Source organism: Wolffia australiana, chromosome 6 (assembly GCF_029677425.1).
Source record: "Wolffia australiana isolate 7733 chromosome 6, ASM2967742v1".
Classification (NCBI taxonomy): domain Eukaryota; kingdom Viridiplantae; phylum Streptophyta; class Magnoliopsida; order Alismatales; family Araceae; genus Wolffia; species Wolffia australiana.
In genome coordinates, this window is record NC_135840.1 from 18,761,893 (window position 1) to 18,767,892 (window position 6,000).

Consider the following 6,000-nt stretch of genomic DNA (forward strand, 5'->3'; position numbering starts at 1 on the left):
TTGAATTGCATAAAATAGAGATATCATGTAATTTTTAGAGAGATAAAAATTAGATTTTGGACAAAGAAAGTGGTAGAAATAGGGATGTAGTGAGAAAGTAGGGAAAAATAATTGATTGATTGTGAAATTTTAGCTCTAGGTTCTAATATTCATCTGGGACTGACCTATCCCAAGCACTATAAAACTTTCGATATTCTTTTTTATCATGATAATTATTTTTTAAAAATTTTTTCCCAAAACTCAACGGACTATCCGACGTGTCCGCTGACTGGTAAGTTGGTTTTAAATACTTCCCTTTTGACCTCCTTCTCTCTCCACCTCTCACGTATAAATAAAAGTCCTCGCCCTCTTCCTTAAACCATTGAGCTTTTCTTGCTTCTTTTTTGCTCTCTATAGTTCTAGCCCTCTCTCTAGTTCTTCCGCAAGAGAGGTTGACAAGATCAAGATCAGGAGAGGAATCAAGCTCCTAGCTCAAGATCGAGATTGAGATCGAGATCAAGATCAAGATTAAGATCAAGAAGAAGTTCATCAAGTCAGGAGCATTGGCGCGATTACGGGATGCCAGGCAGTGATTTCTGATAAGGCCGAGCAACACGACTTCTTCTCTCTTCTTCATGCTTGAAGGTGATCTATCTCTGATTCCTCTCTCTTCTTCAGACGATGATTTGGAGAATTTGACGTGCCCTGTGGAATTCCCAGCCGACTGCATTCTGCAATTTTTGTCAAGTGTTTGCCGTTTGAGTTTTCTAGAGAGGCATAGGTTATTCCTGCCCAGGTCCGTGGAGCATGCTCCTATCAGGCCCTATTCAGACGCCATCTTTTGAAGAGTTTGATTAATTTTTGATCATGCAATGTGCGATCTTGACGGATATGGAAATTGTAGATGCAGATTAAGGAATATACCGCGACCAAGTTGAACGGTTTTTATTTTTATTTTGCATCTATTTCACACATCTTGCATGTACATGTTGTATACCACTTATTGGATTGAATTATCTTCCTTGGAGTGTTTTACCAATTTTAAAAGCTTCTTTCATCCATGATTACATCTCTATAATCACACTCAACAGACAGCATCCGGATTGGGGCTGAAAGGTGTTGAGGACCTCAACATAATGGAGCCTAAATTATGTATCCGACCAAGCTCAAGGATCCATCAAGAGTATAGGGATGAGAGTAAACAAAACCCACACACTGTTTTGGAGAAAATAACCTTCTTGAATGAAATGATAAGTGTTCATAATTGAGGTCCAAAACAACAAGTACAAAAGGAGAAAAGAGAACAAATTCACCAAAGGGACTAACCACTAAGAAGATACACACTTAGTGTCATCTTCTTACAGAAGCCTCTTTGAAAGATGCTATGTAGTCCCCAATTCTTCTCCAAATCTCCAATTAGATAATCTTGAATCCTCCAAGGTTTCTCACATGATGCTCTCAATAATTCCTTCTTGGACTCTTCCCTCTGAATTCCTCACCACAAGATGAGGTAGACATCTCCTTTTATAAAGCTCCTTGGAAGCTTCTAGAAACCTCCCTCTCTAGAAGGTTTCCACAACTTTCTAGAACATCTAGAAAGACCCACAAGCTTCTAGAAGGATTGCTTCTAGAATAGTTGCGAAGCATCTAGAAGGCTCTAGAAGAATCTTGAAGGTTCTAGAAGCATCTAGAATATTTTAGAAGAGTCTATAAAATTCTAGACCATTATGGAAGCTTCTAGAACATGAGATTTGAACAAGTCAACCCTCAAACAGGAACAAGCACCACAGACCTAGGCGGGAACAGCCTATGCCTCTACGGAAAACTTGGATGGCAAACACTCGACGGAAATTACGGAATGCGGTCGGCTAGGAATTCCACAGGGCACGTCAAATTCTCCAAATCATCGTCTGAAGAAGAGAGAGGAATCAGAGATAGATCACCTTCAAGCAGGAAGAAGAGAGAAGAAGTCGTGTCGCTCTGCCTTATTAGAGATCACTGCCTGGAATCCCGCAATCGCGCCAATGCTCCTGACTTGATGAACTTTTTCTTGATCTTAATCTTGATCTCGATCTCGATCTCAATCTTGAGCTAGGAGCTTGATTCCTCTCCTGATCTTGATCTTGTCATCCTCTTTTGCGGAAGAACTTGAGAGAGAAAAGAGAGGGCTATAACCATAGAGAGAGAAAAAGAAGTGAGAAAAGCCCATCGGTTTGAGGAAGAGGAAGAGGACTTGTATTTATACATGAGAGGTTGAGAGAGAAAGAAGTGGGAAGGGAAGTATTTAAAACTGAGGCACTAGTCAGTAGGCACGTCAGATTGTCCGTTGACTCGGTAAAAAATGAAAAGAAATGTTATGATAAAAAATTATCTTTGAAGTTTTACAAATGTCCCTGATGTAGCACACAATCGTTCAGCCCGAGACGCTGAACATTCTTTTTGTCCTGTCCCATGCCCTAAAAGCCCCAAAAGCAAGAGCTGTCCCTGATGTAGCTCCTTTCCATTAACTTCGTTACCAAAAGCCCAAGTATTCACCGAACTCATTCAGAGTTTCAATCGAACTGCTGGCACCTGTTTTCCAAGCTCTTGCTTTTAGGGCAGATAAATGGTCAGCTTAGTGATTTCAGAATCTTCTCCGAAGTGTACGATGTTAGGCTTGCTGCTCTCCCATCTCATAAGGTGATGCTAATAAATGAAATAAACCCACCACATGAAAGCTTTTACAATGCTATTCCCACTGGGTCTTCCCAAGCTATCCCACCCGGGAACCATCTCATCCAAAATCGTCCCATTCGGAACCATCCCATGGGGAAATAGGCGCAGTCGTGGTGTGTCAATTCCATATGATATCCGGAATGAAAAATGGTAAACAGTAAGATTCATATAAGTTTTCAATTTGATAAAAAAATCAAAAAATGTCATTTTAGTATATTTGGGAGTAAAAATCCATCCAATCTTCCTAAGAAATGAATTTTCCATCTCGTCCCATACTCGTTTGTGCACTATACTCTTAGATGAATATTTTTTATGGGAGTATAGTATTAGGGGATGAAGTACATTTATTGTGGCTACATATTAGGGGAGTATTGAATTAATAAATATTGGTTGCAAATGCATTTATAATTTTTTTTTGAGAGTATAGTATTAGGGTTCCAATTCTAGTTTCTCTTTTTTCTCCAAGAAGGTGTTACAACTCTGACTCCTTTCTCATCTTCTGCTGCAAAACATCTGGATTCATTAAATACACTAAAGTTTTTGATTTGCATACTTTCGGAATAAATTTTTTGTGCAGAATAGCAAACATGCCACTATCTAATCCAGTCTTTTTCCTATTTATTGTTGATTATTTTTGTGCTAATATATGATCACATGAGAGGGAAAGATGCGTAGATAAATGGAGAAAGAGAGAGATTGAGAGTTGGATGGATAGAGAGATCCATAGATAAATTAATAAATACGAGAGAGAGAGAAAGATATACAAAGAGATAGAGATCATGATGGAGAAAGAGACACATATAGATATAGAAAGAGAAAGAGAGGTAGAGAGAAATAAAGAGAGAGAAAAATATAAACAAAGATAGATAGATGGAGAGAGAAAGAATGATAGAGAAAGAGAGAACAAGATGGATAAAGAGAAATATCTATAGATAGATAGATAGATAGAGGAAGAGAAACAAAGATAGATAGATAGAGAGAAATTGAGAGAGATAATGGCAAATATATAGAGAGATAGGTAGATGGATAAAGAGAGATAGAATAAGATAGAGATGAAGATGGAGAAAGATAAAAAGGAAGAGACAGAGAACTAGAGAGAGATAGAAAAAACATACATAGATAAAGATAGACCGATATAAAGATAGATAAAGCAGTGGGGCTTGTGCAGGAAATTCTATTTCTTTGTATGGGAGAGAGGAGAGCATACATCTAACTTGGCGCTACATTGACCTGTTTGTTGGTCAATACTAGTAAATTGATGTTGAATTTTCTTTACCACCAAAATGGACGTACACCAGTCAATCCCTCAATTCTTCAGAACAATAATGTATCAAAACAGCTTACCATGCTGTCCCATTTCTGCCATCATTCGTTCTGTCCAACAATTGGACGGGAATGGGACGAAACAATAAAGCCCCATCATGGATCACATAAAAACAGAAATGTCCTTAACTGTCTGTCATCCGTCATCATCAATTCATCACTTTTGCCTGTCAATTGTCTGTCCTCTGTCATCCATCATCCATCATCTAGGAGCCTTATGTCAATTGTCACACGGCTAAACTTGCGAGGGCTGAATTCAAAGTTACGCAGCACACCGGGCTTTGATCTTGTATAGCAAGTCAAGAAGCCTTTGTAGTTGCAACCAGCCTTAGAGTTCGAGGAAAGAATAGTGGGATCTGCCCCTCTAAAGATAACGCTATGTACTATATTACCAAGATATATTTAAAGGGTTGGCCACGTCTGGCTGTGTCCCAGCATGGCCTGGATAATCTAGCTCTTGGTTACATTAGTGAAGGTGGTAAGATGCCACACCTAGCCCGCATTGCCTCTCCCCTAAACTTCGGCTAGAATGTTGATTCCACTGCTCCTGTGCCATAGTGCTAACAAGTCCACGGTCAATCGCGCATGGTGCATCGCGAGCATGCGGGACTTTGGCAAAAGATGCGATCTAGTGGAGCCTTCAACTTTGACACCCTATCCGCAACATCTAGAAGCTATGGTACAGAACACGAGGTATCCCTACCCCTTGCCCCCATCGCCCCTGGTCAGACAATGCTTTGCACCCAATATCGACATCGACTTTGAGTAAATCATTGCCTAGGACTAGGACATGCATTGTCGTTCCAATGTTTTGTGCAGTGCACGTAAGGCATCAACAAGTGCCCGCCGTCAGTTTTGGCATGTCCACCATTATGTGTGAGAATATGGCATGTGTGTCCATCTGTCGCGCATGCAGCGTAATGTTGGTCGCGACCACCACCGAGAGCACCCATAGTGTTGCCATTACATGGCTAAAGAAATCATGAAACAAAGTATCTTTGCACGGATCTAGATGTATGTCTGTCTAAGATAGCAAGATCCCTATCTGTCTAAGATGCCGCCAGGAGTGTGTTAGGTTTTAGATGCCTTGAGATGGATGAAGAAATCAAAACGACACGCAGCAAAAGACTTTTGTGAAATCGTACGACATCGATAAAACCATGAAACAAAGTACCTTTACACGGATCGCATCTGTGATTTCTTGGATCCCAGATCGAGACGAGTCGAGCTGCTCAAGTGTACAACCTCTAGACATATCCACGCGATCCTCGCCAAGTTGAATCTCCTCCTTCTAGTTGACGAGCCCCGTTCAATTTTTGTCGATGTCGTCACATTGTCCCAATCGCATCGGGGACGGAGAGGGGGTGTGGGGAGAAGGGAGAAGAAGGAAAAGGCCCTTAAACAATTCTAGCATGGGTGAATTTTTTTTAAGGCCTTCACCAATTTATACTAAGTAGGTATTTTTCATAAAAATCCCCAAAACTTAAGCATATATTCTGACCTCCAAAACACCATTTGCGTGTGACACTTTATGCCCATGTATTAGTCTAGTTAACCATTCTGTGGCCCAATAACCTTTATTGGCCTTCCAAATTAACTAACTATATCATCACATAGATTAATTAATGTCGAATCAATTTAACCTAATCGATAGGTCGAGTCTCCAACACGTGGGGTGCCAAGCTACGCCTCGTGATCTAGAAGATATAAATGAGTGTGTATCGACACACTCATAGAACATATTCGTCATCGGTTATCGTGTATGTATAATCTCTCATCTACTTGATGCTCCTTGGATGACTTAGGGTATGGTCAACTGTCGTACCCAAATCGGTCATCCGAGTTATACTGATGCATTCTGAAATCATTGAAGAACTCTTCTCCAATATTTCATTGCATTGGCCAAGGACTTCATCGCATTGTCTTCCTTGAGCTATCACCTCTTATACCAAGGGTGGACGATCCCATCTTGACCAATCAATA